Source organism: Cetorhinus maximus, chromosome 12 (genome assembly GCF_964194155.1).
Source record: "Cetorhinus maximus chromosome 12, sCetMax3.hap1.1, whole genome shotgun sequence".
Taxonomy (NCBI): domain Eukaryota; kingdom Metazoa; phylum Chordata; class Chondrichthyes; order Lamniformes; family Cetorhinidae; genus Cetorhinus; species Cetorhinus maximus.
Window position 1 is genome coordinate 71,429,039 of NC_135890.1, and position 8,099 is coordinate 71,437,137.

General features: G+C 45.2%; 6 non-coding genes across 6 annotated transcripts; all 6 read right to left on the minus strand.

The window, feature by feature from the left end:
• Positions 1-545: 545 nt before the first annotated feature.
• On the minus strand, positions 546-664 carry trnal-caa (transfer RNA leucine (anticodon CAA)). The gene is made up of 2 exons: positions 627-664; positions 546-591 (listed from the first exon to the last, which is right to left on the minus strand). It is a non-coding gene; the product is annotated as a tRNA-Leu (tRNA).
• A 2,122-nt stretch (positions 665-2,786) lies between these two features.
• On the minus strand, positions 2,787-2,905 carry trnal-caa (transfer RNA leucine (anticodon CAA)). Its single transcript has 2 exons — positions 2,868-2,905; positions 2,787-2,832 (listed from the first exon to the last, which is right to left on the minus strand). It is a non-coding gene; the product is annotated as a tRNA-Leu (tRNA).
• Positions 2,906-3,907: 1,002 nt separating this feature from the next.
• On the minus strand, positions 3,908-4,026 carry trnal-caa (transfer RNA leucine (anticodon CAA)). The gene is made up of 2 exons: positions 3,989-4,026; positions 3,908-3,953 (listed from the first exon to the last, which is right to left on the minus strand). It is a non-coding gene; the product is annotated as a tRNA-Leu (tRNA).
• A 1,001-nt stretch (positions 4,027-5,027) lies between these two features.
• On the minus strand, positions 5,028-5,146 carry trnal-caa (transfer RNA leucine (anticodon CAA)). Its single transcript has 2 exons — positions 5,109-5,146; positions 5,028-5,073 (listed from the first exon to the last, which is right to left on the minus strand). It is a non-coding gene; the product is annotated as a tRNA-Leu (tRNA).
• Positions 5,147-6,148: 1,002 nt separating this feature from the next.
• On the minus strand, positions 6,149-6,267 carry trnal-caa (transfer RNA leucine (anticodon CAA)). Its single transcript has 2 exons — positions 6,230-6,267; positions 6,149-6,194 (listed from the first exon to the last, which is right to left on the minus strand). It is a non-coding gene; the product is annotated as a tRNA-Leu (tRNA).
• A 1,001-nt stretch (positions 6,268-7,268) lies between these two features.
• On the minus strand, positions 7,269-7,387 carry trnal-caa (transfer RNA leucine (anticodon CAA)). The gene is made up of 2 exons: positions 7,350-7,387; positions 7,269-7,314 (listed from the first exon to the last, which is right to left on the minus strand). It is a non-coding gene; the product is annotated as a tRNA-Leu (tRNA).
• Positions 7,388-8,099: the final 712 nt, after the last annotated feature.

The window sequence follows — 8,099 nt, forward strand, 5'->3', positions numbered from 1 at the left end:
CCCTGTCCCCCTGTTCAATGGCATTACTCTGAATATTACCACCTGAATGGCCCAGCCATCAAAGGCATCTAGTCTGTCAGTACTGTGCTTCCCATCAGTTGATGAATTGGAATGTTAAAGTCACTGGTATCCTTGTAAGTATTTGCCAAAATAAGGGAGTTGAAGTGAGTTGATTTTGTGTAGAAGAAGTGGCATTCTTTGAAACAGTTGCCCTGGTTATGAGAACCAGCAGTGTATGCCATGCCATTGAAAGGTGCAGTCTTAGAATGCAATGTGGAATGCAGCAAGCAGCAAGGAATAAATGTAGTTTCCTCAGAGTGGTGTGTTTGCAGTTTGGGTCATGTTTGTGGGAAAAGTGTGATTTGATGCGTAAGGCATATTACGAGTAAATTTTGTGTGTCATAGACATGTTTGTGGAGGCGTACCTTGTGTTTGTATTGAGGCTGAAATTGCGTAGAAGTGGTAAAACGTGGCAGGCGTAAATTTCATCAGAGCCTGTCAGGAAATGTAGGCTGGCGAGAGCATTTGTGCGGTTGAAAAAGGAATGTCAGGAGTGGGATTTGAACCCACGCCCCTAGAAAGGGACCAGAATTCACCAAGCCATTGCAAGGCAAGGAATCACACTCCTTGAGTCTGGCGCCTTAGACCACTCGGCCATCCTGACAACAGTTGCTCAGGATTGCCAATGTGTGCTGCAAATTCAGTGCACTAACTGAACTGGAGGACACCGTTGTCTCTTGTGCAATGACAAAGCACAACCATCAATTGCTCGTGCTTGAATTAACGTGCAGTGCCATAATGCTCCTTTCCTACTCCACAAACAACCCTCAGACTCACAGCTGTTATGCACCAACAGCCATTTTACCACCTTGCAGCAAACATCATTTTCTCAGACACATTTCTGCCTCCACCTTCACCAAACGCAAACAACACAGTTGCCATTGGAACACAAGTCCTTGAAAAAACACAGCAGATGGGAATAATCCTTCAAAGCGGACATATCAACTTCTCATCCACATGCCTTTCTTTTCATGACATTAAGGTGATGGACATGCGACGGCTGAACACCAGACAATGAGCAGCAGCTCTAATTTGGGAATTGAACGAAGGGAATTTGCACCCCTGTGCCCCTGGCCAATGGCATTACTCTGAAAATTACCACCTGAACGGCCCAGCCTTCAAAGGCTTGGAGTCTGTCAGCACTATGCTTCTCATCAGGGGATGAATTGGAATTCTAAAGTCACTGGTATCCTTGCAAGTACTTGCCAAAGTAAGGGAGTTGAAGTGAGTTGTTTTTGTGTAGATGAAGTGGCATTCTTTGAAACAGTTGTCCTGGTTATGAGAACCAGCAGTGCACGCCATGCCATTGTAAGGTGCAGTCCTAGAATGCAATGTGGAATGCAGCAAGCAGCAAGTAATAAATGTAGTTACCTCAAAGTGGTGTGTTTGGAGTTTGGGTCATAAATGTGGGAGAAGTGTGATTTGATGCATGAGGTATATTACGTGTGCAGTTTTGTGTGTGATGGACATGGTTGTGGAGGCGTACGTTGTGATTGTATTGAGGCGTAAATAGCGTTGATGTTGTAAAATGTGGCAGGCGTAAATTTCAGCAGAGCCTGTCAGGAAATGTAGGCTGGCGAAAGAATTTGTGCGGATGAAAAAGGAATGTAAGGAGTGGGATTTGAACCCACCCCACTAGAAAGGGACCAGAATTCCTCAAGCCATTGCAAGGCAAGGAATCACACTCCTTGAGTCTTGTGCCTTAGACCTCTCGGCCATCCTGACAACAGTTGCTCAAGGCTGCCAATGTGTGCTATAAATTCTGTACACTAACTGAACTGGAGGACACCGTTGTCTCTTGTGCAATGACAAAGCACAACCATCAATTGCTCGTGCTTGATTTAACAGGCAGTGCCATAATTCTCCTTTCCTGCTCCACAAACAACCCTAAGACTCACAGCTGTTATGCAACAACAGCCATTTTACCACCTTGCAGCAAACATCATTTTCTCAGACACATTTCTGCCTCCACCTTCACCAAACGCAAACAACACAGTTGCCATTGGAACACAAGTCCTTGAAAAAACACAGCAGATGGGAATAATCCTTCAAAGCGGACATTTCATCTTCTCATCCACATGCCTTTCTTTTCATGACATTAAGGTGATGGACCTGCGACGGCTGAACACCAGACAATGAGCAGCAGCTCTAATATGGGAATTGAACGAAGGCAATTTGCACCCCTGTGCCCCTGTCCAATGGCATTACTCTGAATATTACCACCTGAACGGCCCAGCTTTCAAAGGCATCTAGTCTATCAGTACTGTGCTTCCCATCAGGGGATGAATTGGAATGTTAAAGTCACTGGTATCCTTGCAAGTATTTGCCAAAATAAAGGAGTTGAAGTGAGTTGTTTTTGTCTAGAAGAAGTGGCATTCTTTGAAACAGTTGGGCTGGTTATGAGAACCAGCAGTGTACGCCATGCCATTGAAAGGTGCAGTCTTAGAATGCAATGTGGAATGCAGCTAGCAGCAAGGAATAAATGTAGTTTCCTCACATTGGTGTGTTTGCAGTTTGGGTCATGTTTGTGGGAAAAGTGTGATTTGATGCGTAAGGCATATTACGAGTAAATTTTGTGTGTCATAGACATGTTTGTGGAGGCGTACCTTGTGTTTGTATTGAGGCTGAAATTGCGTAGAAGTGGTAAAACGTGGCAGGCGTAAATTTCATCAGAGCCTGTCAGGAAATGTAGGCTGGCGAGAGCATTTGTGCGGTTGAAAAAGGAATGTCAGGAGTGGGATTTGAACCCACGCCCCTAGAAAGGGACCAGAATTCACCAAGCCATTGCAAGGCAAGGAATCACACTCCTTGAGTCTGGCGCCTTAGACCACTCGGCCATCCTGACAACAGTTGTTCAGGATTGCCAATGTGTGCTGCAAATTGTGTACACTAACTGAACTGGAGCACACCGTTGTCCCTTGTGCAATGAGAAAGCACAACCATCAATTGCTCGAGCTTGATTTAACAGGCAGTGCCATAATTCTCCTTTCCTGTTCCACAAACAACCCTCAGACTCACAGCTCTTATACAGCAACAGCCATTTTACCACCTTGCAGCAAACATCATTTTCTCAGACACATTTCTGCCTCCACCTTCACCAAACGCAAACAACACAGTTGCCATTGGAACACAAGTCCTTCAAAAAACTCAGCAGAAGGGAATAATCCTTCAAAGCGGACATTTCATCTTCTCATTCACATGCCTTTCTTTTCATGACATTAAGGTGATGGACCTGCGACGGCTGAACACCAGACAATGAGCAGCAGCTCTAATATGGGAATTGAACGAAGGGAATTTGCACCCCTGTGCCCCTGGCCAATGGCATTACTCTGAACATTACCACCTGAACGGCCCAGCCTTCAAAGGCTTGGAGTCTGTCAGCACTATGCTTCTCATCAGGGGATGAATTGGAATTCTAAAGTCACTGGTATCCTTGCAAGTACTTGCCAAAGTAAGGGCGTTGAAGTGAGTTGTTTTTGTGTAGAAGAAGTGGCATTCTTTGAAACAGTTGTCCTGGTTATGAGAACCAGCAGTGTACGCCATGCCATTGTAAGGTGCAGTCCTAGAATGCAATGTGGAATGCAGCAAGCAGCAAGTAATAAATGTAGTTACCTCAAAGTGGTGTGGTTGGAGTTTGGGTCATAAATGTGGGAGAAGTGTGATTTGATGCATGAGGTATATTACGTGTGCAGTTTTGTGTGTGATGGACATGGTTGTGGAGGCGTACCTTGTGTTTGTATTGAGGCGTAAATAGCGTTGATGTGGTAAAATGTGGCAGGCGTAAATTTCAGCAGAGCCTGTCAGGAAATGTAGGCTGGTGAGAGAATTTGTGCGGATGAAAAAGGAATGTCAGGAGTGGGATTTGAACCCACACCCCTAGAAAGGGACCAGAATTCACCAAGCCATTGCAAGGCAAGGAATCACATTCCTTGAGTCAGGGGCCTTAGACCACTTGGCCATCCTGACAACAGTTGCTCAGGATTGCCAATGTGTGCTGCAAATTCTGTGCACTAACTGAACTGGAGGACACCGTTGTCTCTTGTGCAATGACAAAGCACAACCATCAATTGCTCGTGCTTGATTTAACAGGCAGTGCCATAATTCTCCTTTCCTGCTCCACAAACAACCCTAAGACTCACAGCTGTCATGCAACAACAGCCATTTTACCACCTTGCAGCAAACATCATTTTCTCAGACACATTTCTGCCTCCACCTTCACCAAACGCAAACAACACAGTTGCCATTGGAACACAAGTCCTTGAAAAAACACAGCAGATGGGAATAATCCTTCAAAGCGGACATTTCATCTTCTCATCCACATGCCTTTCTTTTCATGACATTAAGGTGATGGACCTGCGACGGCTGAACACCAGACAATGAGCAGCAGCTCTAATATGGGAATTGAACGAAGGCAATTTGCACCCCTGTGCCCCTGTCCAATGGCATTACTCTGAATATTACCACCTGAACGGCCCAGCTTTCAAAGGCATCTAGTCTATCAGTACTGTGCTTCCCATCAGGGGATGAATTGGAATGTTAAAGTCACTGGTATCCTTGCAAGTATTTGCCAAAATAAAGGAGTTGAAGTGAGTTGTTTTTGTCTAGAAGAAGTGGCATTCTTTGAAACAGTTGGGCTGGTTATGAGAACCAGCAGTGTACGCCATGCCATTGAAAGGTGCAGTCTTAGAATGCAATGTGGAATGCAGCTAGCAGCAAGGAATAAATGTAGTTTCCTCACATTGGTGTGTTTGCAGTTTGGGTCATGTTTGTGGGAAAAGTGTGATTTGATGCGTAAGGCATATTACGAGTAAATTTTGTGTGTCATAGACATGTTTGTGGAGGCGTACCTTGTGTTTGTATGGAGGCTGAAATTGCGTAGAAGTGGTAAAACGTGGCAGGCGTAAATTTCATCAGAGCCTGTCAGGAAATGTAGGCTGGCGAGAGCATTTGTGCGGTTGAAAAAGGAATGTCAGGAGTGGGATTTGAACCCACGCCCCTAGAAAGGGACCAGAATTCACCAAGCCATTGCAAGGCAAGGAATCACACTCCTTGAGTCTGGCGCCTTAGACCACTCGGCCATCCTGACAACAGTTGTTCAGGATTGCCAATGTGTGCTGCAAATTGTGTACACTAACTGAACTGGAGCACACCGTTGTCCCTTGTGCAATGAGAAAGCACAACCATCAATTGCTCGAGCTTGATTTAACAGGCAGTGCCATAATTCTCCTTTCCTGTTCCACAAACAACCCTCAGACTCACAGCTCTTATACAGCAACAGCCATTTTACCACCTTGCAGCAAACATCATTTTCTCAGACACATTTCTGCCTCCACCTTCACCAAACGCAAACAACACAGTTGCCATTGGAACACAAGTCCTTCAAAAAACTCAGCAGAAGGGAATAATCCTTCAAAGCGGACATTTCATCTTCTCATTCACATGCCTTTCTTTTCATGACATTAAGGTGATGGACCTGCGACGGCTGAACACCAGACAATGAGCAGCAGCTCTAATATGGGAATTGAACGAAGGGAATTTGCACCCCTGTGCCCCTGGCCAATGGCATTACTCTGAACATTACCACCTGAACGGCCCAGCCTTCAAAGGCTTGGAGTCTGTCAGCACTATGCTTCTCATCAGGGGATGAATTGGAATTCTAAAGTCACTGGTATCCTTGCAAGTACTTGCCAAAGTAAGGGCGTTGAAGTGAGTTGTTTTTGTGTAGAAGAAGTGGCATTCTTTGAAACAGTTGTCCTGGTTATGAGAACCAGCAGTGTACGCCATGCCATTGTAAGGTGCAGTCCTAGAATGCAATGTGGAATGCAGCAAGCAGCAAGTAATAAATGTAGTTACCTCAAAGTGGTGTGGTTGGAGTTTGGGTCATAAATGTGGGAGAAGTGTGATTTGATGCATGAGGTATATTACGTGTGCAGTTTTGTGTGTGATGGACATGGTTGTGGAGGCGTACCTTGTGTTTGTATTGAGGCGTAAATAGCGTTGATGTGGTAAAATGTGGCAGGCGTAAATTTCAGCAGAGCCTGTCAGGAAATGTAGGCTGGTGAGAGAATTTGTGCAGATGAAAAAGGAATGTCAGGAGTGGGATTTGAACCCACACCCCTAGAAAGGGACCAGAATTCACCAAGCCATTGCAAGGCAAGGAATCACACTCCTTGAGTCCGGTGCCTTAGACCACTCGGCCATCCTGACAACAGTGGCTGTGAATTGTCAATGTGTGCTACAAATTCTGTACACTAACTGAACTGGAGCACACCGTTGTCTCTTGTGCAATGACAAAGCACAACCATCAATTGCTCGTGCTTGATTTAACAGGCAGTGCCATAATTCTCCTTTCCTGCTCCACAAACAACCCTAAGACTCACAGCTGTTATGCAACAACAGCCATTTTACCACCTTGCAGCAAACATCATTTTCTCAGACACATTTCTGCCTCCACCTTCACCAAACGCAAACAACACAGTTGCCATTGGAACACAAGTCCTTGAAAAAACACAGCAGATGGGAATAATCCTTCAAAGCGGACATTTCATCTTCTCATCCACATGCCTTTCTTTTCATGACATTAAGGTGATGGACCTGCGACGGCTGAACACCAGACAATGAGCAGCAGCTCTAATATGGGAATTGAACGAAGGCAATTTGCACCCCTGTGCCCCTGTCCAATGGCATTACTCTGAATATTACCACCTGAACGGCCCAGCTTTCAAAGGCATCTAGTCTATCAGTACTGTGCTTCCCATCAGGGGATGAATTGGAATGTTAAAGTCACTGGTATCCTTGCAAGTATTTGCCAAAATAAAGGAGTTGAAGTGAGTTGTTTTTGTCTAGAAGAAGTGGCATTCTTTGAAACAGTTGGGCTGGTTATGAGAACCAGCAGTGTACGCCATGCCATTGAAAGGTGCAGTCTTAGAATGCAATGTGGAATGCAGCTAGCAGCAAGGAATAAATGTAGTTTCCTCACATTGGTGTGTTTGCAGTTTGGGTCATGTTTGTGGGAAAAGTGTGATTTGATGCGTAAGGCATATTACGAGTAAATTTTGTGTGTCATAGACATGTTTGTGGAGGCGTACCTTGTGTTTGTATGGAGGCTGAAATTGCGTAGAAGTGGTAAAACGTGGCAGGCGTAAATTTCATCAGAGCCTGTCAGGAAATGTAGGCTGGCGAGAGCATTTGTGCGGTTGAAAAAGGAATGTCAGGAGTGGGATTTGAACCCACGCCCCTAGAAAGGGACCAGAATTCACCAAGCCATTGCAAGGCAAGGAATCACACTCCTTGAGTCTGGCGCCTTAGACCACTCTGCCATCCTGACAACAGTTGTTCAGGATTGCCAATGTGTGCTGCAAATTGTGTACACTAACTGAACTGGAGCACACCGTTGTCCCTTGTGCAATGAGAAAGCACAACCATCAATTGCTCGAGCTTGATTTAACAGGCAGTGCCATAATTCTCCTTTCCTGTTCCACAAACAACCCTCAGACTCACAGCTCTTATACAGCAACAGCCATTTTACCACCTTGCAGCAAACATCATTTTCTCAGACACATTTCTGCCTCCACCTTCACCAAACGCAAACAACACAGTTGCCATTGGAACACAAGTCCTTCAAAAAACTCAGCAGAAGGGAATAATCCTTCAAAGCGGACATTTCATCTTCTCATTCACATGCCTTTCTTTTCATGACATTAAGGTGATGGACCTGCGACGGCTGAACACCAGACAATGAGCAGCAGCTCTAATATGGGAATTGAACGAAGGGAATTTGCACCCCTGTGCCCCTGGCCAATGGCATTACTCTGAACATTACCACCTGAACGGCCCAGCCTTCAAAGGCTTGGAGTCTGTCAGCACTATGCTTCTCATCAGGGGATGAATTGGAATTCTAAAGTCACTGGTATCCTTGCAAGTACTTGCCAAAGTAAGGGCGTTGAAGTGAGTTGTTTTTGTGTAGAAGAAGTGGCATTCTTTGAAACAGTTGTCCTGGTTATGAGAACCAGCAGTGTACGCCATGCCATTGTAAGGTG